The sequence below is a fragment of the Papio anubis genome, chromosome 17, assembly GCF_008728515.1.
Source record: "Papio anubis isolate 15944 chromosome 17, Panubis1.0, whole genome shotgun sequence".
NCBI lineage: Eukaryota > Metazoa > Chordata > Mammalia > Primates > Cercopithecidae > Papio > Papio anubis.
The window spans coordinates 61,833,158-61,858,342 of NC_044992.1; the positions used below are offsets into that span (position 1 = coordinate 61,833,158).

Consider the following 25,185-nt stretch of genomic DNA (forward strand, 5'->3'; position numbering starts at 1 on the left):
GAAAGAAAGAGAGAGAGGAATGGAGAAGGGATGATATGAGGGAGCCAAACTTATCCTTTTTATCCAGAGCCCACTCCTGAGATAATTAAGTCACTTCTTCAATACATCATTAATACATTCAGAGTCCTCATGACCTAATCACCTCTTAAAGGTTCCACTTCTTAACGCTGTTGCATTGGGGATTAAGTTTCCAACACAAAAACTTTGGGGGATGCATTCAAACTATAGCCAGTTTGAATAGAAAAAAAATTTAACTGTTTCTATTTCAAATGACATAATTGTATACATAGAAAATTCCAAGCAATCTTTTAAACACTCCCAGAACTAATATGTAAGTTTAGCAAGATCACAGGATACAAGACCAACATACGAAAATAAATCATATTTTTATATGCTAGCAATGAAGATGTGGAAAACACAATTAAAAATACAAGACTATTTACAATTATTTCAAAAAAGAGAGAAATAATTAGGTACAAATCTAACAATGTACACGTAGGTCCTCTATGTCAAAAATTACAGAACCCAAAGGAACAAATGCAAAGGGCTTTTAAATAAATGGAGAGATGACCTTGTAATGGATAGAAAGAATCAACATAATAAAGATGTCAGTCCTTTTCAACTTCATTAACAGGTGCAATTCAATTCATATCAAAATTCCAAAAAATTTTTTTTGCAGATATAGTAAAATTTATTTTAAAAATTATGTCTCAAGGCACAGGTCATGGACTAAGTAAAATAACTTTGAAAGTGAATAAAGTGGGGTGGATTATTACATCCAACATTAAGACTTACTATACGGCTACAATAATCAAGAGATTTTGATATTGGTTGGGGGATAGACTCATAGATCAATGGAACAGAAGAGAGAACCCAAAACTAAACAACACAAATATACCCAGCTGATTTTTGAAAAGATTATAAAAGCGGTTCAGTGGAAGAACAGTTCTTTCAACAGATGATGTTAAAGCAATTAGATATCCAAGGGCAAATAATTTAATCTCAACTAAACCTACTACTTCATTCAAAAAGTAATTCAAAGTGTAATATAGTTTTAAATATAAAATATAAAACTAAAAGACTTTAGTATAAAACAAGAAAAATTTTAGGAAGTAGGGCTAGATGAGAAGTTCTTAGATATGACACCAAAAGCACAACTCATAAGAGAATATAATTACTCTATTGGACTTCACAAAAATTAAAAACTTTCGCTCTGTGAAAGACTACATTTAGAGAATGAAAATTTAATCTAAAGTTAATCTACAGACTAGAGGGAAATATTTGCAAATCACAAGATTCAACATAGGGCTTCTACTTGGAATACACAAAGAACTCTCAAACTGAACATTAAAAGAAAAATAAACAGGCCAGTCTGAAGATAGTGAAGTATCTCAATTGATTGTTCACAGTTCGTTACAGATCTTACTTCTTGTTCTGCTCTTCCCCCTTCTCACTACTGCACTTGACTAATTAAAAAAAGCAATTAAATTAGAAAATTTATAAACAAAATGAACAAATGATTTGAACTGGGGAGAGATGATATCTCATTTTAGTTTTGATTTGCTTTTCTCTGATAATCAGTGATATTGAATGCCTTTTCATATGCCTGTTTGACATTTGTATGTCTTCTTTTGAGCAATGTCTATTCAAATCTTTTGCCCATTTTTAAATCAAATTATTAGATTTTTTCCTGTAAAATTGTTTGGGCTGCTTATATATTCTGATTATTAATCCTTCATCAGATGAGTAGTTTGCGAATAATTTCTCCCACTCTGCACATTGTCTTTTCACTTTGTTTATTGTTCCCTTCATTCTACAGAAGCTTTTAAACTTGATTTGACCCCACTTGTCCATATCCAAAAGACAGGCAATAACAAATGCTGGAGAGGATGTGGAGAAAAGTGAACACTGGTACACTGGGGGAATATAGATTAGTATAACCACTCTGAAGAATAGTTTGGAGCTTCCTCAAAAAACTAAAAATAGAGCTACCATATGATCCAGCAATACTATCCTTAGGTATATGATCAAAAGAAGGGAAATCAATATATTGAAGAGACACCTGCACTCCCATATTATCTGAAACACCATTCAAAATAGTCAAGATTTGGAAGCAATATAAGTGTCAATCAATAGATGAATGGATAAAGAAAGTGTGGTACTTACACAAAATGGAGTATTATTTAGCCATGGAAAAGCATGAGATCCTGTCATTTGCAACAACATGGATGGAACCAGAGATCATTATGTTAAGTGAAATAAGCCAGGTATAGAAAGACAAAGATCACATGTTCTCACTTATTTGTGAGAGCTAAAATTTAAAATGATTGAATTTGCATACATAGAGTATAGCGAGATGGTTACCAGAGGCTGGGAAGTGTAGTTGGGGTTGGTAGGGAAGATGAAGATAGCTAATGGGTTAAAAAAAAAAAAAAAAAGAATGAATGAATAATACCTGGTATTTGATAGCAAAACTGGGTTACTATAGTCAAAATAATTTAATTGTACATTTTCAAATAACTAAAAGAATATAATTGGATTGTTTGTAACACAAAGGATAAATGCTTAAGGAGATGAATACTCCATTTACCCTGATGTGATTATTATATGCATTGCATGCCTCTCATCTGGATATCCAAGCAGAAGTTTGCTGCAGAGGTGGGGCCCTCATGAAGAACCTCTGCTAGGGCAGTATGGAAGAGAAATGTTGGGTTGGAGGCCCCAAACAGAGTCCCCACTGGGGCACTGCCTTGTAGAGCTGTGAGAAGAGGGCTGCCATCCTCCATACTCCAGAATGGTAGATCCACCAACAGCTTGCATTATGCTCCTGGAAAAGCTGCAGACACTCAACACTAGCCCCTGAAAGCAGCCAGGATGGGGGCTGTACCCTGCAAAGCCACAGGGGAGGAGCTGCCCAAGGCTGTGGGAGCCCACCTCTTGTATCAGCATGACCTGGATGTGAGATATGAAGTCAAAGCAGATCATTCTGGAGCTTTAAGATTTAATGACTGCCCTTTGGGATTTCATACTTGCACGGAGTCTGTAGCCCTTTTGTTTTGGCCAATTTCTCCCATTTGGAACAGGTATATTTACCCACTGCCTGTACCCCCATTATATCTAGGAAGTAACTCACTTCCTTTTGATTTTACAGACTCATAAGTGGAAGGGACTTGCCTTGTCTCTGATGATACTTTGGACTGTGAACTTTTGAGTTAATACGGAAATGAGTTAAGACTTTGGGGGGCTGCTGGGAAGGCATGATTGGTTTTGAAATGTGAGAACATGAGATTCGGGAGGGTCCAGGGGCTGAATGATATGGTTTGGTTTTGTCCCCACCCAAATCTCACCTTGAATTGTAATAATCCCCATGTGTCAAGGGTGGGGCCAGGTGGAGATAACTGGATCATGGGGGCAGCTTCCCCCATACTGTACTCATGGTAGTGAATAAGTCTTATGAGTCTGATTGTTTTATAAATGGGACTTCCCCATACAAGCTCTCTCTTGCCTGCCACCATGTAAGATGTGACTTTACTCCTCATTTGCCTTCCACTATGATTATGAGGCCTCCCCAGCCATGTGGAACTGTGAGTTCATTAAACCTCTTTCCTTAATAAATTATCCAGTCTTGGGTATGTCTTTATTAGCAGCACTTGAACAGACAAACATACAAGCACATGTTTTTGTTTTTTTTTTTTTTTTTGGGGGGGGGGGGTGGAGAGTTTTATTAAAAAAAAAAAAAAAAAAAAAAAAAAAAAAAAAAATCCCAGAAACAGAATTTAAAGAGAAAAGCAGAAAATCCTTAAAAATGTGTGTGTATTTATATATACGTGTGTGTGTGGGTGTGTATATGTGTGTGTAAAATATACATATACACACATATATGTGACTTGGCTTGGATATCAGCTTTTAATTATATATAATTGTATATACGTATATATATCCTATATATACATAGTACACTATATAATATATAGCATGGATATTAGCTTTTAATTAAGTTGAGTTTTAACCTTAAAATTCTTTAAAACATCTTTTCAAGTATCTTATTATCAGTTTTTAGCCAAGACAATCAGCTGATATTTATGGCCTTTGCACAAAATCCAGAACCATTCTAAAGACAGCTTAAATAAAGGAGGGTTTCACCAGCTAAAAATGGAGTACAACTCATATGTCTGTCCAGCCATCTTCTCTAGGGTCTCAGCTTCTCAGCCGTTCATCTACACACAAAGGCCCCAAAACCTTGTGTACCTCCCACAGATGGAAGAAGACAGGAAATGAAATACTGTCCAAGGAAGGGAAAAAGATTAGTAATGAATTGGTATCCCAAGAGTCATACAAATATCAAACCAAGAGGGAGTAATTCCCTGAGCAGAAAGCTAACCTAAGCCACAATGGGAATTGTAATCAACAGACTACAAAATGAGCAGTGTCCACTGTGAATGTTGCATGGAATCCAAAGTGGCCTGCGTGAGTGTAACTTTGTTTTATCTCAGATTTTGCTCTTTAGTTGAAATAATTTTTAAGGTTTGCCATGACATTAATATGATTCTTTTAATACCAACTTCCTATTGTTTGGAATAAAGGATCTCTAAAATTTTATTTTATTTTATTTCTCATTTTTTAGGAGTCTAATTTAAGGAATGGATCTTTTGGCCATTGAATTTTCAATGATGTATTTAGTTCCAATAGCAACTCAATCCAACACCCTTTCTTAGACAAGAAGTGATTCCAAAGATCGAAGATTCCCCCATTTTCCCAGAAATAGGCTGAGATAGCGAAAGACTCTTTTTGCTATAGACAGTTAAAAATGGTGTTTGCCTCCTGTAACCCCCAAATTTGTTGGGGGCTATGAGTCACAGACCAGTTAATCTGTCACATTGGGTAGGCCCTTCTGGGATTAGACTTGCCCAGCACTAACCAGGCAGCACAGGTCAAGATGACAAAAGCTGCTTATGAATGGCACTTCTTATGACAAGCTTGACACATTTGAAACAGAAAAAGTCTTGGATTCCCAGCCATTTTCAGACTGGCCATCTGACCTGACCCAGAAATCATGCCCCACGGATGGTGGGAACCAAGAGAGAAAGAGCTCACTTGATCACAGGTCGAGTTCTCAAGGACATAAACAAGAGGAGAGGGAACCTCAACCAGTACCCCTCTTTATGACAGAACACAGAAATACAAAGACAGACAAAAATATTTCTTGGAAGAAAGAGATCAAACAATATAAATATTCATATCACAAAATGCCAAAAAGTACTCTAGAGTTGCTATACCCCAAGACTAGTCACACAGGCCCCTTTTACCCAGTAATAAAAACCTTGCAGAGGAGAGAAACAGTAATTTTTACCATCTACTCTACTGGACTGACCAAAAGAGAGAGCAGGACCATAGCTGGTAAGAAATTCTTACCCCTTTTGCTGGCTTCTTAAGTTCCTGGGTCTTTTTACTGAGGCTTCCAGAAGAACAGAAAGACTTTGGTGATTTTGCCCAAGGCACCATAACTATGGAAGCCAAGGCACTTGGTCCCCAAAAGGTTTGCTGAAAAATCACTGACATAAGGTAGATTGAGTAATAGGAGAAAATACATATGAATTTATTTAAAGTGAGCATGAGAGACTTCAGAATAAAGATCTTACCTCCCAATGAAGTGGAAAATTGTATATACCATCTTGAGGCTACAGAAAGAATGGGGGCTTGGATCCTAAAAAAACATTATGAGAGGGGAGAGAAGAAGAATTCTGTTGAAAGAGTTACTAGGGAGAATGAATGGATCCAGGAAAAGATATTAACTTATAAGTAGTAGTTCTCTTCGGAATTTTAATAATTCTTGGAGACCATCATTATACGTGTAAAAGGATCTGCTCAGGTGCAGTTACATTCTTGGTCTTTTCTGCAATAGGTAGTGAGATAACAAGGAGAGGAAGAAAAAACAATTATTCTGCTTGGTGGGTCTGGATCTTAGGCAGATAAAGGAGCCTTCATCTTCTGTGAGAGGGATGGTATGGAGGGAAGGTTGTCAGAGAGACCTTGAAACTTCTTCATTTCAGCATGTCTGTCATGAGCAGTGAAAGGTTAGAGATAACCAGTTCTACACATATTTATGTCTTTTGACAATGTCAGGCTTTTATTAACACTGTTTCAATCACAAAAGTCATGAGTTACAATGAGTTCTCACGGAGGTAACTCTCCCTAGTACTTCCCGTTCACTTAGTAGTCAGTACTGCAGACACACAGGCTCAGGCCACTCCACAAGTCTGTCAGTATTGCAAACCGTACATAACAGTATACTTAATCATGTGTAAATGTTATAGATTAAACATTCCACAACAAAAAAGTAATATTTAACAACAAAAGGAAAAAGAGGAGAAAGCATTAATGAACCGATCCAGGGGGAGCAAAGCAGTAAAAGGAGTCCTGGTTTGGGCCTGAAAGTCCCTGGATATTGCAAGGAAGAGTCTTTGATATGGCAGAGCCTTTGGTGGCAGATGCTGAGTTCTTAGCACAAGTTACTGGAAGGTGGTGTCAGTTAAGATGGCCTATCGGAGCTGCTGAAGGCATGCTCCTTTATGGTTAAAGAGTCCTCTGGTGAGAACTGATTGTGGAAGAGTGTACTTGGTTTGTGTCCTTATCTGGTTAGATGCAGTCTTTATTTTTTTGATTATTAAGCAAAACATCTTACCCTTGTGGTTTGATGCAGTCTTTATTTTTTTGTTTATTAAGCAAAATATCTTACCCTTGAAGGCAAAGTGTCCTATGAAATATAAAATGGAAACTTTTTCTAAAATGGAGTTAGTTACATCAAGGGTGCTCTATAAACATAAAAATGGCATATTTTGGGGATATTGGTTTCTGAGCTCTGACAAACTCTTCCTAGTTTTTATGACCTCCTGCAAAGGGGAAGGACTGGGAGAAGGTCATAGAGATCTTACTTCTGCGGTCTTCTCAAGTGTCAAGGTGACGTATTTTGGAGTAGTGTGTCCTGAACCCGCATCATTAATCAATGAAGATAAACCTAATTTCCAAAGTAAATTTATGACTAGAATAAATTGGTCCCTTTTCAATTCTTTGCCTTTCCTTTGTACAATTCAGATACAGTGTCCAGATGTTTATAGCAAAGTTAGTCAAATAAGAAAGAGGGAAAACCAAAGGGAACTGACGGAATACTTGAACAAGGCAACTGGAGAAAAATATGCTATTTTCAGTCATGAAATAATAACACCTTTAAATGACTCCCCATGTCTCAGATGATGGGTTAAGGCCTTCTGTACTATTCATTCAACCCTTACAGCAGCCTCAAGAAGCCATGATTATTATTACTATTTTATAGATTAGAAAACAGCCTTAAAAGAGGTACATAATATATAATATATTGAATTTTGTTCAGAGTTTGTAAAGGTGAAGTCAGGACTAGAACCCAAGTCCCTCTGCCTGATTCTCCTGAAGTGACACTATGATAAGAAGCTACTCTGCACAAGGTCAAGAAACAAGGGCTAAATATTTAAAATATTTGGCATGCAGTGAGCTTATGTGTTTAGGTAGGGGTAAAAATGGTATCATTCTCATTTTCTCTTGATAAGGCTTTAGGTCATGGAAGCTTTAAATATAAATGCTTTGGGATTCAGTGGTACTGTATTTTCTCATTAAAAAAAGGATTGAATTTCAAGTCAAGGGATTTCTGGAAAGAGTCGTGCATGAGAGACAGCGGTAGTACTCTGGAGGTCCCGCCATATTGGGACCGGTCCTAATTGGCAGAAAGAAAGGGAAAGATTCATAATGAATATAATAACAGGGAGAGATGGAACAAAAAGGCTCTTCTCTTTCTAATCAAGGGCCCTGATAAAAGACACACAGACACACAGCAAGAGCATTCTAAGATTGAATCATAGGATCAAACTTTATTTCCAAAGCTGCTATCTTTTAAAATGTAGGTTCAGAAAAACAAGCAACCAACAATCAAACAAATTCTCTCATCTTGGGCCAAATTTTGAGCCAAACTAAAACAGAATATTTTCTTTCTTTTTTTTTTTTTTTTTTGAGAGGGAGTCTCGCTCTGTCACCCAGGCTGGAGTGCAATAGCATGATCTCGGTTCACTGCAACATCCGCCTCCCAGGTTCAAGCAATTCTCCTGCCTCAGCCTCCCGAGTAGCTGGGATTACAGGTGCCCGCCACCATGCCTGGCTAATTTTTGTATTTTTAGTAGAGACTGGGTTTCACCGTGTTGGTCAGGCTGGTCTCGAACTCCTGACCTTGTGATCCATCTGCCTCGGCCTCCCAAAGTGCTGGGATTACAGGCGTGAGCCACTGAGCCCGGCCCAGAATATTTTCTAGAAGCTTATTAAATGTTTGGCAACATTAAACAATCTCTTATTTGTTATAAAATTATTCTTAAGCTCTCATAGCTCCAATGATACTAATAGGTCTAAGTAAAGAGACAAATATGGGGAGAAATGTTAATGATGACTATTCAAATGGACTAATGTGAAACGCAAGGGTGGGAAAACTTCAATCACTCTTTTTTATATTATTACAGGTGCCCACTTTGATGACTTGTTGTACTAGCGCCTTTGATCTCCATCATAGAAAATGCTCTGCTCCATTTCAAAAGAGATTGTCATATACGCCATTTGCCATTCACTGTTCTTTGGATCAAACCAACAGCAGACCTCACAGATAGAATTCCACCGCTGGCCATTCACAAAGAGGTAAATTGTAGGTCTTTTGCATTACTTTTAAACATTTTTTTAAGCAGAGAGCAGTTTACAAAAAAAAAAATCTGTTAACTAATATTGCCATCTGCTTTGATCTCTAATAAGGTTTTGAGTCTGGGCTTTTATCATAAGGGATTTTGCCAAAGTCCTTTCATTTTCGGCTATTTTAAGGAATAAACAATTAAGCTTGGGTAGACTATGCAGTAAGTGTTTCTGAATGTTAGCTTATGTCTTTGCTGCTGCTGCTGCTTCTAGTAACACTCCTAACTGCAATTTAAACCGTGACTTTTAGGTAAGGATGCGCTGCTGAGCCATGATTAACCAAAGGAGACTTTGAATTTTCCATGGGAATTTTCCTACTGGCAGATAATTTTCATCTTGTAGCCAGTAACATACCTGTTTTTGAGAGAAAGAGAAGGCATTTTGCCATTCTGAGGAGCTGGATTAATGTAGCTGGTCCTTCTAAGGACTGAAGGTGTGGCTTGTTAGCACTTTTTTAATCATCTGGAACTAAATTTAAAAAGGCAGTGCAGCAGAGTGCAAAAAGGCAGTGCAGTGACTACTACTGGGAATTGTAGTCAGAGGTCAAGGGACAAAAGCCAAAATTTGCCATTTAGTATTTAACCTTGGGTACGTCAATTCAAACTTCATAGCCTCTGTTTCTTTATCCTTTATCTGAGACTAATAATATGGGCTTATCTCAATGAACAGTTGATTTAAGACTTATGAAAATAGTTTGTAAGTGGTAAAGTCCTACATGATATTGAATAAAATAATACCTGAGCCACAAGGCCCAGTTCTAGGAATGTGAGAGAATATTAATTATAAGGGGTTCAATAATGCAATATGGAAAAATGAAATACTCATTTATATTAGTTTCTATTGTTACATAACAAATTACCAAACTTTATGACTTAAAACAAGACACATTTATTATCTCACAGGTTCTGTAGGTAAGGGGTCTAGGTGTGGCTTAGCTGGGTCTTTTGGAAAGGATCCATCTAGAATCGAGGTGTCTGCCAGATTGAACAAAAAGGAAATTCTGCCATTTGCAACAACATGGATGAAACTTGAGGGCATTATGCTTAGTGAAATAAGTCAAGCAGAGAAAGAAAAATACTGTATGATCTCATTTATATGTGAAATCTAAAAAAGTCAAACTCAAAGAAATAAAAAGTAGAATGCTGGTTGCCGGGGGTAGGGGTGGGGAAATGAGGAGATGTTGGTCACAGGGTACGAACTTTCAGATATGAGATAACTAAGTTCTACATCCCTGATGTATAGCATGGTAACTATAGTTAATACTGTATCCTATACTTGAAATTTGCTAAAATTGTAGATCTTAAATGTTCTTGCCACACATACACACACACACACACACACACACACACATATACACGGTAACTATGTGAGGTGATGGATGTGTTATTTTGAATATATGTTCTCACCAAATCTCATGTTGAATTGTGATCCTCAGTGCTAGAGGTGTTTCGTACTGTCCTTACAATAGTGAGTGAGTTCTCATTTCTCATGAGATCGGTTGTTTGAAAGTGTGTGGCATCTTCCCCTACACATTGTCTCTCTTGTTCCTGCTCTGGCCATGAGATGTGCCTGTTTCAGCTTTGCCTTCAGCCTTGAGTAAAAGTTCCCGGAGGCCTCCCCAGAAGCTGAGCAGATGCCAATGTCATTCTTGTAGAGCCTGCAGAACTGTGAGCAAATTAAACCTCTTCTCTCTATAAATTATCAAGTCTCAGCTATTTCTTTTCTTTTTCTTTTTCTTTTTTTTTTTTTTTAGATGGAGTCTCACTCTGTCTCTGATCTGGAGTGCATGGCACAATCTTGGCTCACTGCAACCTCTACCTTCCAGGTTCAAGTGAAACCTGCCTTACCCTCCCGAGTAGGTGGGATTACAGGTGCCCACCACCATACCTGGTTATTTATTTATTTTTTTTCGTATTTTTAGTAGAGATGGGGTTGCCAGGCTAATCTCGAACTCCTGACCTCAAGTAATGTGCTCACCTCGGCCCCCTAAAAGTATTGGGATTACAGGCATGTGCCACCATGCCCAGCCCTCAATTATTTCTTTATAGCAATGCAAGAATAGCCTAACACAGTTAATTAACTTAATTGTAGTAATCCTATCACAGTATCTCTATATATCCAATCATCACATTGTATATTTTAAATTTTTACAATTCAATTTGTCAACTACGTCTCCATTAAACCGAAAAAAACCCCACAATGAATTCCAAGAACAACAGCAAAGGCTCTTGGCCAGAGATGGGTTCTCATCTGAAAGCTGGACTGGGGGATGGATCCACTATAAGACCCACTCAGGTTGTTGGCAGGATTCATCATTTTGTGGTTATAAACTGAGGTTTCTGGCTTTGTGCTGACCGTTAGCCAGGAGTTCCAAGAGGCTGCCCACAGTTCCTTGCCACGTGGCTCTCTCCCCAAACCTCTCACATCAAGGCAGGTCATTCCTTCAAAGCCAGCAAGAGAGAAAGTCTCCAGCATGAGCCTGCTAGCAGGGCAGCTTTATGTAACGCAATATAATCACAGGAGTGACATCAGCACCTTTATTGTATGAATGACATAATCACAGTAGGGACAGCCTATTACCTTTGCAATTTTATGGGTTAGAGGTTAGTCTCAGATCCTGCCTACACTCAAGAGGAGCAGATTTCACAAAGGCATGGACACCTGGAAGCAGGGATCATGGGGGCTTCCTTAGAATCTGTGCACCACACTATTCATTATTAGGTATCTGGAAGTTAAATATATACATCAGAGTATTTTTATTCAGTTCGTTAAACACAGATTTTAGGTATCTGCCACATCTCTGCAAAGTGTAAAATATACACAGCAGTCTATTTATCAGCCCAAACTGGCCAAGATTATTTTCCTCTAAAGCAAGATGAAGTTTCTTTTAGTTTCAATGAAGTTGGGTAGTCAGAGTGAGTGTTGTCCTCCGGGTGAGCTATCTTGGGATTGCTCTTCTGTATCTACTCTATCACTCTCCATCTTGCTCTGCACCCTGGAAGGCTGACCTGTACAGGCTCCATTAAGTCTTCTGAAATCCAGTTGTGTTCAGCCAGTGGGAGCCTACAATTGAAGAGAGAAGAGTAAGGTCACTTTGTCTAACCCCTAAGCCTCTCTCTGTGGGGTCAACTGAGGCTGCCTGTGTCCCTCTCCCGAACATTATCTTCTCTTTATGGCAGTTCCTCTACAGGAGTCTCTCCTGCCAGGATCCAGTAACATCTCTCTTCCTTTGTCATTTAGGCCTAGGGATAATAACAATTTCGGTATTACTAGCCCTAGGCTACCACTGTGTTGTAGTTTTTGCCTCTGTTTTTTGATTTCTCTGAACTCTTCCCATAATTTTGCTAGTAGTTTCTTTATTAAATCTTCCTCAAGTCCATTGAGTATGGCCTTTTTCTTTCCTTGCTGGGACACGGACAGATATGCCACCCAAAGAGTTAATGTTATACAAGCACAGCAGTTTGTTCATAAGGTATAATCAAAACATGATTGTTGAATGAATGAGGAAAAGAATGACTCTTTACCAGTAAATGTGACCTTTTTCCCATTTGATAATTCAGTGTGTTTTGAGGGGCTTCCTTTGCCTTGCACAGTTCTGGTAACGAGAGCCAATGTGATGATCCGTATTTCTTGGAAATGCTTCCCACAGGTCTGGGATTATAAATATTGTTTATTCTGGAATGAATAAGAGCATTGGTTTTCCTCTTTCCCTCTTACTCTTAGCCAAAAGATGTGTATGGGGTCAAAAGCAGCAAGATGGGTACATTTGCAACAGGATCTCAGAGTTAATTTCTGAATTTAGTAATGTCTTAATATACATCTGTGGTAGAAAAAGCAACAATGCAGAAGCAAATTTTACAACACTGATGGAGAGTTACTGCAATGTGATGGAAAAAGATAAAATAAGTATGAATATTGGAGAAAGCTAAGATTTTTAAAAATAGGCACTCTATCAGGAAAATCTAAGTAAAAACATGTGAGATTATGGAACAAACACTCAGGGAAGTATAAAGTGTTTGATTTTTAAAGATAACCAAAAAGACATTTGGCTGGGTATCCAATGTTGAGTGTTGACAATTGGGAAAATATACGGGATTAAATCAATAATTTTGAAATCTTGGTATGGCTGGTTTATAGGACTATTTCATTGTATTCTGGTATCAATATTTGGTCACTGCTGTCTGATCCATAGGACATCATTGAGATGTCTCAACCATTTGTTTTAATCACACAGGCATGAGTTATCATGGCTTCCAATAGGAAATAAGCAGCTGTCAGACTTCTGGACTTTGTCTTCATTCCTTTCTCTTATTAGTTTTGACATTACAGACACAAGATATCCTGGATGGACCAAAGACTTTGGAGTATGAATACCATTCCTAGACATAGAGTCATTTTGTTTGTTTGTTTGCCAGCTCATGGGCCCCATAGAGTTCCTCTCTGTTAGTCTACTTCCTGTTCTACCATAAAAGTAGGACACAGGATGTCATGCCTGAAAATCTACTCCTCTGAGTTTTATAAAGGTAAGAACCCAACTCGGATACTATTCATAGGGATCCTTAGTTTTAAGCTGTACTTTGTACACTTGGTTTTATTTGATTTTCAATGAAGAAAATGCATTTGCCTACTTACCTCCACCAGAACTCAATTAGTTACTTAGGACCTCCCAAAGTGCTGAGATTACAGGTGTAAGCCATCACACCTGACCTGAGTTTTTTTTTTTTCTTCAATGCACACTCTATAAACATAATCACCACTTTGTAGGAACTTCTATGATTGGTTAAGGAGAAAGGGCATGTTCAAAAATAAACCTGATGTTTGACAGGGACTGAAAAGGGAGGCCAGGATTATAATCCAAAGCCATAAAAATATTTTGTGTCTAGGAACCTATGGTAAGAAATGCAATAATAGTTAATATGTAATTTTTTCTCTGTGCCAGACGCAGGCCAAGTGCTTCTCATAGCTTAAAACAATGTTATTAAGCGGGTACTATTATTTACTACATTCTACAGACTACAAAAGAGTGTCACAGACCTTAGTTAATTAATTCGGGATGGAATTAATATGCTAATTCAGGCTGCTGTCTGGTAGTGAATTCACTTCCTTTTAGATTTAATAAAGATGCTTGATGTAGTCCGAAAAAAAGAAATAGTTTTTAACCAGTAACATCTAAGAAAACTTTAAACAGTCCATATTTTTGGTCCTTACAATGTTTTTCAAATGTTTTTGGTCCCATGACCATCTGTATGAGAATCGCTCAAGTGGATTTGTTAAAAATGTAGACTCTTGGGTCCTTCCTCTAACTTCTTCAATCAAAATTCTGAGATTGGGTAAGAAAATCTGAATTTTTAACAATCATTTTAGTTTATTCTAATGTACATCAAAGTGGAGCACACATTCTAAAGGGAAAGATTAGATTTCATTAGGTGACTAAGTTGGACAACAATTGTAGATGGACAGAATATAGACAAAGGTATGGCAGCTGAAAATATGCCATGCTGGGGATTTGAAAGCAAAAGTTTTGCTGGGGTATGGGGTGCATATAAGGAAGTAGCAAGATACAAGCCTTGAAAAAGTACAGGTCAACCTTCCTTGAGCCTTGAGTAAAGTTGTCAGAACTTTGACTTTCTAGACTTTATATGAATGGAACTATTTGGTGTTTGGGGGTAGGAAAATAACCTGTTAAAGTAGAATTTTGGCAAACTTGTCTTGTAGCCATCAAGATGGTTGGGATGTGGATGGATTGCCAAGTGCTGATATAATTAAGCCTCTTACTTAATGCCTGGATTAATTAATGTATATCACTTGATGATACTGAGTACACAGCAATGAAAATATTAAAGTAAAATACATTGTGGGAAAACAAAATACAATCAAACTGTGTATAGATATTTTCTGAGTATAGATGTTGAGAGAGGAGTCCAAAAGACAAGAGCTTGGGTATCTGAGTGTCTGGACCAATGGAGCATCATTTAGCAGGAAGAGATGAATCTGAAGGAGACACTGGTTTAATGCCAGGTAGTGGAGAATTCATTTTTACAAGTGTTTGTGGTACCAGCAAAACACTCGGTTCTTCAGGTCTTTAGTCAATTGGGAAATCAAGACTGAATTGAAGGTAAAATGCCACAGCCTGAGGCATAGGTTTGGATGTGCTGGTGTAACTAATGGAAGGAGATTACTGAAGGTCAAGGAGCAAATGAAAACACTTAGAGAATGAGAGAAACAAGTAACAGGGGAGCACCTGGGGAACTGATATTGTGGAGAAGAGATTGAGGAAAAGCATGAACATTATTCTCAGTAAGAGCTGGATGAACTTATAGGCTGAAGTGACTCTGATATATCCTCATCTTAAATAGGGAAATACATACATAAACATCTTAAAATATTACCAGAGACCAGCATGATTTGTATTTCCAGAGAATTTGTGGTTAAAATTAAGATCAAAGAATTTCCTGCTATGGTGGTTATAAAGAAAGAAATGGACATTACGTGTCTTAATAATCACTCTTTAGATTACGGACCTATAGATCTTCACATTCTCTATTAAATAATAAATTAAGTAGCATTTGAAAAAACTAGCAAGCAAAGCACATATCTCATTAAAGCTATTCGATTCCCAGAGTGACAGTTATAGTATTTTCAACCTAAAGGGTTCTCATCACTTTATGACTGGTGGCAAAAGCCTCTGCCTGAGTCAGGCACTACTTGAGAACAAGTATAAAACATTCAAAAAATAAAGTCTCGGCCGGGCGCAGTGGCTCACGCCTGCAATCCCAGCACTTTGGGAGGCTGAGGCAGGTGGATCACCTGAGGTCAGGAGTTCAAGACCAGCCTGACCAACATGACGAAGCCCCATCTCTACTAAAAGTACAAAAATTAGCTGGGCGTTGTGGTGCATGCCTGTAATCCCAGCTACTCGGGAGGCTGAGGCAGAAGAATTGCTTGAACACAGGAGACAGAGGTTGCAGTGAGCCGATATCACGCCATTGCACTCCAGCCTGAGCAACAAGAGTGAAACTCCGTCTCAAAAAAAAAAAAAAAAAAAATCAAAAACGAAGTCTCATTTTCCTGCATCATGAAGAGTCCTTCTCTGAAAATACCTTAATGCTGAGAACTTCCTTAAATGTGTTCTCAAGTTCAACCTGAAAGCAGAACAAGTAAGGCAAAAGTGTTTGTGTGTGTGTGTGTATAAAATATGTATTTATATAGGTACACATATATTCATACACATGTATGTATATATGTATGTGTTCATATATATATGTTGATATATATATACATGTATATATATACTTGTGTGTGTGTGTATATATATATCAAAAACAAAAGTGAGGCCAAATTGATAGAAATATCAGAAAAGTCAAGCTCAGATGGCTCCAGCTTTTAGCAAGGAGGATTTAGCAAGATCTTTTTCATTAGAACCAGTTCCCTTTCACTGACGGTGCCTCTGGGCACACAAAAGCGTCCTACCATGCAATGGGGAGTTAGTGTATTTGTGCATGGGGGTAAGGTTGCCTTTGATAAATATAAAACCCCATCATTATCTCATTTTGGTGTCTTCTGAGATTTTCCTAAATAGATGTCATGGAAAATTCATTAGGAAAGAACATAACTTGTTACAAAAGGAACCCACAGATTTTATCTTTCTCTTTTGCCTTAAAAGTTCAAAGTTTGGAGAAAACGACTTAATTGAGATAACTTTAATAAGAAAAAGAACAGAAGGGTAATTCATGTGGCACTGACTGGGTAGTATTAAATGAACTGTGTTGGATGGAAATTTTAATACCCTAAGTGCCCTGTGATAGTGTTTGGTGCTTTAAAACTATTCCATTTTCTTAAAGTCTTCATCCTTCTCATTTTGATTATTGCTGCTCTTCACGTATTAAGAAAATGCTGCTATGAACAGCATGGTAACTTTGAGTTTATTTTTCCAAATAATGGCCTGGCTTTTAAACGAACTACTTGCAGACTTGATACCAAAAAGGATGCAAATTTTAAAAATTTGAGACAGTTTACTCTAGAGCACAGGAAAATAAGAGAGATCTGACTGGATTGTTGGTGAGATAGGCAGATTGCTCACAGGGGCCAGAGGAGGGAAGAGGGCCAGAAGAGGGACTAAACCAAAGGAACCCAGACCTAAAACTATAAAAACCCTAGAAGAAAACCTAGGCAATATCATTCAGGACATAGGCATGGGCAAGGACTTCACGTCTAAAACACCAAAAGCAATGGCAACAAAAGCCAGAATTGACAAATGAGATCTAATTAAACTAAATAGCTTCTGCACAGCAAAAGAAACTACCATCAGAGTGAACAGGCAACCTACAGAATGGGAGAAAAGTTTTGGAATCTACTCATCTGACAAAGGGCTAATATCCAGAATCTACAAAGAACTCAAACAAATTTACAAGAAAAAAAACAAACAACCCCATCAAAAAGTGAGTGAAGGATATGAACAGCCACTTCTCAAAAGAAGACATTTATGCAGCCAACAGACACATGAAAAAATGCTTATCATCACTCACCATCAGAGAAATGCAAATCAAAACCACAATGAGATACCATCTCACACCAGTTAGAATGGCAATCAGTAAAAAGTCAGGGAACAACAGGTGCTGGAGAGGATGTGGAGAAATAGGAACACTTTTACACTGTTGGTGGGACTGTAAACTAGTTTAACCATTGTGGAAGACAGTGTGGCGATTCCTCAAGGATCCAGAACTAGAAATACCATTTGACCCAGCCATCCCATCACTGGGTATATACCCAAAGGATTATAAATCATGCTGACATAAAGACACATGCACATATATGTTTATTGTGGCACTATTTACAATAGTAAAGACTTGGAACCAACCCAAATGTCCATCAATGATAGACTGGATTAAGAAAATGTGGCACATATACACCATGGAATACTATGCAGTCATAAAAAAGGATGAGTTCATGTCCTTTGTAGAGACATGGATGAAGCTGGAAACCATCATTCTCACCAAATGTTTTTCAATTGTTGAATGGATAAACAAATCATGGGATATCCATGCAATTAAATTAATTGACTAAGCAACAGGGGTGAATCCCAAATGCTTTCTTCTAAGTGAAACAAAATAGACCCAAGAAGCTATATGTATACGAATGATTCAATTTATATGACATTCTGGAAATGGCAAAAAAATGATGAGGAAAGAGAACAGATCAATAGTTGCCTGGGATTTGGAATGGAGGACAAGTTGACTGACAAAGGAGAATGTGTGGGATTTTTGGAAGTGCTAAAACCATTGTGAATCAAATCCCGTGGATCTGTAAACCACAGAGAGTGAATTTTACTATATGTAAATTTTTAAATAAAGATATATGAATAGAAACACCAAAGATTTCATCCACAATATTTCATTTTGTAACTGGAATTGAAATCCAGTAAAATAGCTACAACTAATGTTTACAATCATTTCTAAGAAAACGGAGGAGAAGTTGATGCTAGGAAGAGCAGAGGAATGCTAGGCTTCATTTATTTCCTTCCTTCCTTCCTTCCTTCCCCTCCTTCCCTCCTTCCCTCCTTCCCTCCCTCCCTCTCTCTCTCTCTTTTCTTCCTTCCTTCCTTCCTTTCTTTCTCTTTCTTTCTTTTCTTTCTTTCTTTCTTTCTTTCTTTCTTTCTTTCTTTCTTTCTTTCTTTCTTTCTTTCTTTCTCTCTCTCTCTTTCTTTCTCTCTCTTTCTTTCTTTCTTTTTCTTTCTCTCTCTCTGTCTCTTTCTTTCTCTCTCTCTCTCTCTCTTTCTTTCTTTTTTTTGAGACAATGTCTCACTCTGTCACCCAGGCTGAGTGCAGTAGCACAGTCACAACTCACTGTAGCCTGAAACTCCCGGGTTTAGGTGATCCTCCTGGCTCTCAGCCTCCCAAAGTGCTGGGATTACAGGCATGAGCCACCTCGTCTGGCCTTGATTCTTCATTAAATATAGCTGCCTCACATAGAGTGGTTTTGGTGGGTATTTTTCTGTGTACTTCCACTGGTCTTTGGGCCATGTACCTACTTTCTGCTGCACATCCAGTAAGTACCTCTAGTTGCCTCATACTTCAACTTAATAATGATCAGTGGATCACCAAGTGTCAGGAGAACAGGGTTAGACCACTTGTTAACTCCACAAACACGTATTTAATGTTTATCAGATTCCTAACACTTTTCTAGGCAGTGGAGATTCATCAGCTTAAATGCTTAGAATTTGCGCTCTCCCCAGCAGCTTTAATTTGGTATTTATAGCATTCAGTAGTTAAAAATCTTCACCTTGGACTTGTTTACATACCAATTACTGCACACTTTCAAATTGGGCTGAATTTCAACTGGTAATTAAAGTTGATTTTGAAAGCATGAAAAGGCAGTGCTAAGAAATCCCAGTATCAACTGGGTGGCCTCAGGCATTTTCAGTTTTGTTGCTCAAGTGTGTAACTCAGAAGCACTTGGTACTCCACAAGTTGAAATTCTGGGAACTGCTTGAAGATTTCAGTTAGCTATAAAATTTTAGGTAACAAGCATTAATTTGTTTATTTGAAGATAATATATAGAAATGAGAAGTGCTGCTTGCTTGTTAGATCCTGGGGGGACACTAGGTAAGTACAGTCTATCTTTTAGGAACAGACTATTAATATATAACAGATATGTTAACAATTATTTAGCCAGGCAAAATTACTCTGAGTGCATTGGAGTTAGGTATTCTCTACACTTTTGAGAAAGGACTTAGGATGGCAAGAATCAATTTTTCCATCCTAGATGAGAGTCTGTGCAGGAATTCATTAAAAAAAAAAAAACACTAAGAGGGTGTGTTAAGGACATATTCAGTTCCTGTTGCTGCAGTAACAGATTACTACAAACTTAATGGATTTGAAAAACCTAAACCTATAAACTTATATTTTTGTAGATCAGAAGTCTGAAGTGGGCTTCACTGAGCTAAAATCAAGGTGTTGGCGGTGCTGCATTCTTTTCTGGAGGCTATGGGAGTTAATCTGTCTTCTTGCCTTTTCAGTGGTTAGCAACCTTCTGCATTCCTTGGCTCATGACCCTCTTCCATATTCAAAGTCAGCAATGGCCAGCCAGTCGTCTTTCATCTCACATTACAGCACTCTGATGCTGACTCCTCTGCCTTTCTTGTTAAGAACACTGTGATTATGGTGAACACACCTGGATAGTCCAGGATAATCAGCTCATCAACTACCTTGATTCCGTCTGCTATCTTAATTTCCCTTTGTCATGTAATATAACATATGCCCCCATTCTGGAGATTAGGACATGACCATTATTGGGAATATATATACACACACACACATATATACATACATATATACGTATACATACATGTAATGCATGCATACATATACACGTGTACATATATACATATATGTACATACATATACATACGTGTGTGTGTATATATATAAGTATTTTGAGACAGAGGTTCGCCTTTGTTGTCCAGGCTGGAGCGCTATGGCATGATCTCGGCTCACTGCAACCTCCGCCTCCCAAGTTCAAGTGATCCTCCTGACTCAGCCTCCTGATTAGCTGGGATTACATGCGCCCGCCACCATGCCTGGCTAATTTTTTGTACTTTTAGTACAGATGGGGTTTCACCATGTTGGTCAGGCTGGTCTTGAACTCCTGACTTCAGGTGATCCACCCACCTCGGCCTCCCAAAGTGCTGGGATTACAAGCATGAGCCACTGCACCTGGTCAATTGGGAATATGTTATTCTGCCTCCAATTCATTAAGAATTTTCATTCTCTGGCAGGGCACGGTGGCTCACGCCTGTAATCCCAGCACTTTGGGAGGCCGAGGTGGGTGGATCACGAGGTCAGGAGATTGAGACCATCCTGGCTAACATGGTGAAACCCTGCCTCTATTAAAAATACAAAAAGTTAGTCAGGCGTGGTGGCTGGCACCTGTAGTCCCAGCTACTCGGGAGGCTGAGGTGGGAGAATGGAGTGAACCCAGGAGGTGGAGCTTGCAGTGAGCCGAGATCACGCCACTGCACTCTAGCCCAGGCGACAGAGTAAGACTCTGTCTCAAACCAAAAAAAAAGAAAAAGAAAAGAAAAAAAAAGAATTGTCATTCTCTCTGATAACCTATAGCATTGATTGATGTCTTAATCCTAATCCAAGAAAAAGTTGAAAATAATGTCTGGATGTTGACTGGCTTCATGAAGGTCTTTTATTTTATGCTGCATGGAATATGTTAAGACATTTCCCATGTAGGCCACCCTTTAAAAAAGTAAGCAAGTCAGCGGACGACAGACTACAGATAACAAAGTAAAGTTAGTTATCTGTTCTCTCACCCTTCCCAGGCAGCTCATTCTACGTAACTCACCACCAAAAGAAGATCATTGACCTCCAGTTCCGTTTTGTCTGAAATGATGGCATGTTAAGGAGTCTGTTCACAATTAGGACCACGTTCCAATTTCTTTGTTTCAACACTAATAAAGTGGTCTTCCTTGCATCTTTCTTGCAAGAATTGCATAAAGCTCTTGCTTGAGATGAAACCTGGTTTTTGTAAGACTTCTGTGTTTGATACCTGATGGGATTTCCTGGTTTGAGGAAATTTTAACCAGATTTAGCTTTTTGATCTTCATTTTTCAAAATAGTGATTTAAAACAACACAAATGAGAACCATGAGTATCTCACTATTTTACTTTGTTGTGAGGAATTCAAAAAGGATAAATGTTTCTAAATAAAACACAAATTATTAAGTTTGATTTGGATTTCTTTTTCTCATCCTAAGGGAGTTCACTTGGGAGCCCTCAAACTGTATTGGAGTTTTTCAATTTTGTGACTTAAAAAAACGGAAAAAAAAAAAAAAAAAAAAAACCAGCAACGAGTGATTTCATGCTTTAAAAGAAGATGAAAAATTGTTGTGAAATTAACTCAAGGCTTTTCAGACATCAAACAGTTTTGATTTTCTTTATTTCTGACCCCATAAATATTTTCATGTGCTAAGTGCACAAGCATCCAAAACATACAAATTAAAATAAACGTTCACTATTGAACAAAAAAGGAAAGGGCTTAGCAAAACATTATGCCTCTGAATAGATAAGACTGGTCAGGACCAAGGACCACCAGCTTTCAGGGATTTGTTCTGAAGTCTGACTTTATCAAGGTAGATATTACAATTTAACCATGAAAAATCTGAGTTTTTGCCCTTATTCTTTAGCAATAAATCCCCAGAGTTTTAGGTAGGATTAGAAATATCTTAAATAAGACAATTCTTCCAAGATTCCTTTGCAGTTAGTGTGCACCAGTAACAAAGTTCGGCCAGTGATATATAAATGAAAGCAATGGTGTAACCTCCTGGAAGGAAGAGACATATTCTTTTCCCTTTCTTTTCTCCTCCCTTCAGGAGTGCAATAATCAGTTTGGACCAAGGTGTAGAGAGTAGTAGTGTAGCAAGATTGAAGGACCTTAAGTCCATGACGATTGTTGGAGTCACTGTTATATTTTCTATTACTCATAACCAAACCTGATTTAACTAATTCAGTTAGCTACTCCGAAAACTAACAATATCTTAAAAGTCCGCTGTGAGGACTAAATGAGATCATGTAGGTAAACCATCTATCTTACTGGAATGTCTACAGAAGGTAAAATAAATGTTAAGTTATCTTCTCTTTTCCATGATAACTGAAGTTTAAAGACCTTCATCCATGAAAATATCTCAATGAGTATGATCTTCAAAGTTAATGGAAAGCAGTATTTTTGACTTGGAGGTAGAGATGTCTTTAGAAGAACAATAAAAAAACTTCTTCTGTTTCTTAATTCATCCATTTATATCAATTTATTCAACGTATTTTGAGTATTGATTATGCTGCAAGCACTGTGCTAGTAATTATTTAAAGTAAAACTTAGGTTTTGCCTGTGATAAGCTCAAATTCCATCAAAAAGAGAGGTAGACAAGCAATAATAAATATACAGTGTGACAAGTACTATTGTTAGAAATATTCACAAAAACATACTATGGGAATAGAAAAGAAAGTAGCTCAATCTGTCTAAGGAAGCAAGGAAGATTTTATGAAGGAGAAATTGAACAGAGAGCTAAAAGGGTGAATTGGCATTTGGTAGGTAGTGAAGGAAAGAAAACTTTTTTTTTTAATAGAACACCATGTTGGAGCATGAAATTCATATTTAGTGGATAAGGGTGTAGTTTTGCAAGGTTGGAGTGTTAGGTATGGAAGTGTCTGAGATAGGGCTAACCAGTAGGTTACCATCAGATTGTGATAGAAGATAGATCTAGTGGCAGCACAGATAATATATTGTCAGGTCATATATATAGGGCAACATGACCCCAATAGACTATATAGGGTATATATTCAGGGTATGGTAGAAAACCAATATTTCAGCAGAAATGTGAAAGGTGAAAATATTCAATAAAACCTTGGAGATGAAATCAACATTATTTGGTGACTCTTTGAATGTTGTGATAAAAGGGAAAAGTAAGTCTAGAGACCTCTTGGGTTTCTAGACAAGCCAAGCCATATAAAGCCATTAAGCCAAAATAGAAAAGATGGAGACATGAAGAAGGATGTTTTTAGATTAGGTTATAATGAATTCTATTTGTCTATGTGTCATTGAGGTGAAGATATTCAATTGAAAGTAGGCAAAATAAATCTGAAGCTCGGGGCTAGTAATTCCTGAGTTGTATGAGGATCTTTGACCACATGGGGAGAGAGACCAGAGAAGAACTGTGATCTTCCAAGAAAAGCACTTTTAGAATAAGATAGAAAAGTTGAAGCCTGAGGAATACATTATTTAAGAAAGAAATAAGCTAGGCATACCCAAAATTGGCTCAGAAATTAAGGAAGATAACAAGAAATGTTTTGAAGTTAAAGTATGCAGTGGAATGCTTCAACATTCAGAATATTATAGAATAGTATACAAATTTGTATTAGACACCTCTGCACTTACCACTAAGATTTAATAGCTGTTGTAGAAATTTTACAGTTTCGGTTCTTAACATTGTGGCCTGTTATCTATTTTGAGTTGTTTGTGTATGTGATGTGTGATAAGACTTGAGATTTTTTAATTTTATTTTTAAATACTTGTTTCAGCACAATTTGTAACAAAAATCATCTTTTCCTCTGATGAAATACCTTGACACCTTTGTAGAAAATCAATTGACTACATATATGAATCTATTTTTTGTACTTTCTGTTCTGTTTTGTTGATATCTGTATCTTGATACCAATACTATGTTATCTGAGTTATTATAGCTTTATATTACAAGTTAAAATCTGGTGATTTAAGTCTTTGAACTTTTTAAATATATATATTTGCTCCTCCAGGTTCTTCTGATGGCCATATACATTTTAGAATCAGTGTATCAACTTCTCAGAAAAATTTGTTGGGATGTAGGCTGGGATAGCATTGAAATCTGTCGATCAATTGGGTAGAACATTTCTGTTTTAATATTGAAACTTCTCATGCAATGAACATAAAAAAATCTTGATTCAGAATTGCTAAGTAAAGCCACTTGAGCCAGGAAATTTCTTTATGGGAATATGTTTAGTTAGAAATTCATTTTGTTTAAATAGATAAATTGTTAGCTAGAGGTTTATTAATTTTATTACATTTTTCAAAGAGCCAACTTTTGGCTTTATCTATTTTTTCCCCTTTTTGTTTTCTATTTAATTAAATTCCATTCTTATGTTTATTATTTTCTTTTTTCTATTTACCTTGTGTTGTTTTGGCTCTTGCTTTTCTGGCTTCTTAAGCTGGAACTTAGATTATTGATTTTAATCATTTTAAATTCTTAGGCATTGATTTTAAGTATTAAATGCTTAAACATTGATATTAAGCATTTAAGAACATACATTTTCCTCTAAGCTCTGCTTTAGCTACATCTCTCAATTTTTGATATATTACGTCTTCTTTAATTTTATTTCAATATATTTTCTAGTTAATTTTGCTATTTTTTATTTGATCCATGGGTTATTTAGAAGGCTGTTAATTAATTATCAAATATTTTGATTTTTCTAGATACCTAGATATTTTGTTATTGTGACTATTGCTTTTCAATTTAATTTCATTGTTGTCACAGGACATGCAATGTATTGGTCGGGCACGGTGCCTCACACCTGTAATGCCAGCACTTTGAGAGGCCGAGGCGGGCAGATCACTTGAGGTCAGGAGTTTGAGACCAACCGTGTCTCTGCTAAAAAATACAAAAAATTAGGTGGGGCATGGTGGCAGGTACCTGTAATCCCAGCTACTCAGGAGGCTGAGGCAGGAGAATCACTTGAACCCAGGAGGTGGAGGTTGCAGTAAGCAGAGATCATGCCACTGTACTCCAGCCTGGGTGACAGAGGGAGACTCCACCTCAAAAAAAAAAAAAAGAAGAAGAGATTAAAAAAAACATGCAATGTATGATTTCAAACCTTTGAAAGTTGTTAAGACTTGTTTTATT

General features: G+C 37.3%; 1 protein-coding gene across 1 annotated transcript in view; it reads left to right on the forward strand.

Annotated features, from left to right (window-relative positions):
- The first annotated feature begins 8,573 nt into the window (after window positions 1–8,573).
- Window positions 8,574–25,185, forward strand: part of KCNJ16 (potassium inwardly rectifying channel subfamily J member 16) — a 140,260-nt gene continuing 123,648 nt past the window's right edge. The window contains exon 1 of the mRNA XM_009191106.4: window positions 8,574–8,706. The gene's annotated coding sequence lies outside the window, so the exon portion shown is untranslated. The remainder of the gene's footprint in view (window positions 8,707–25,185) is intronic.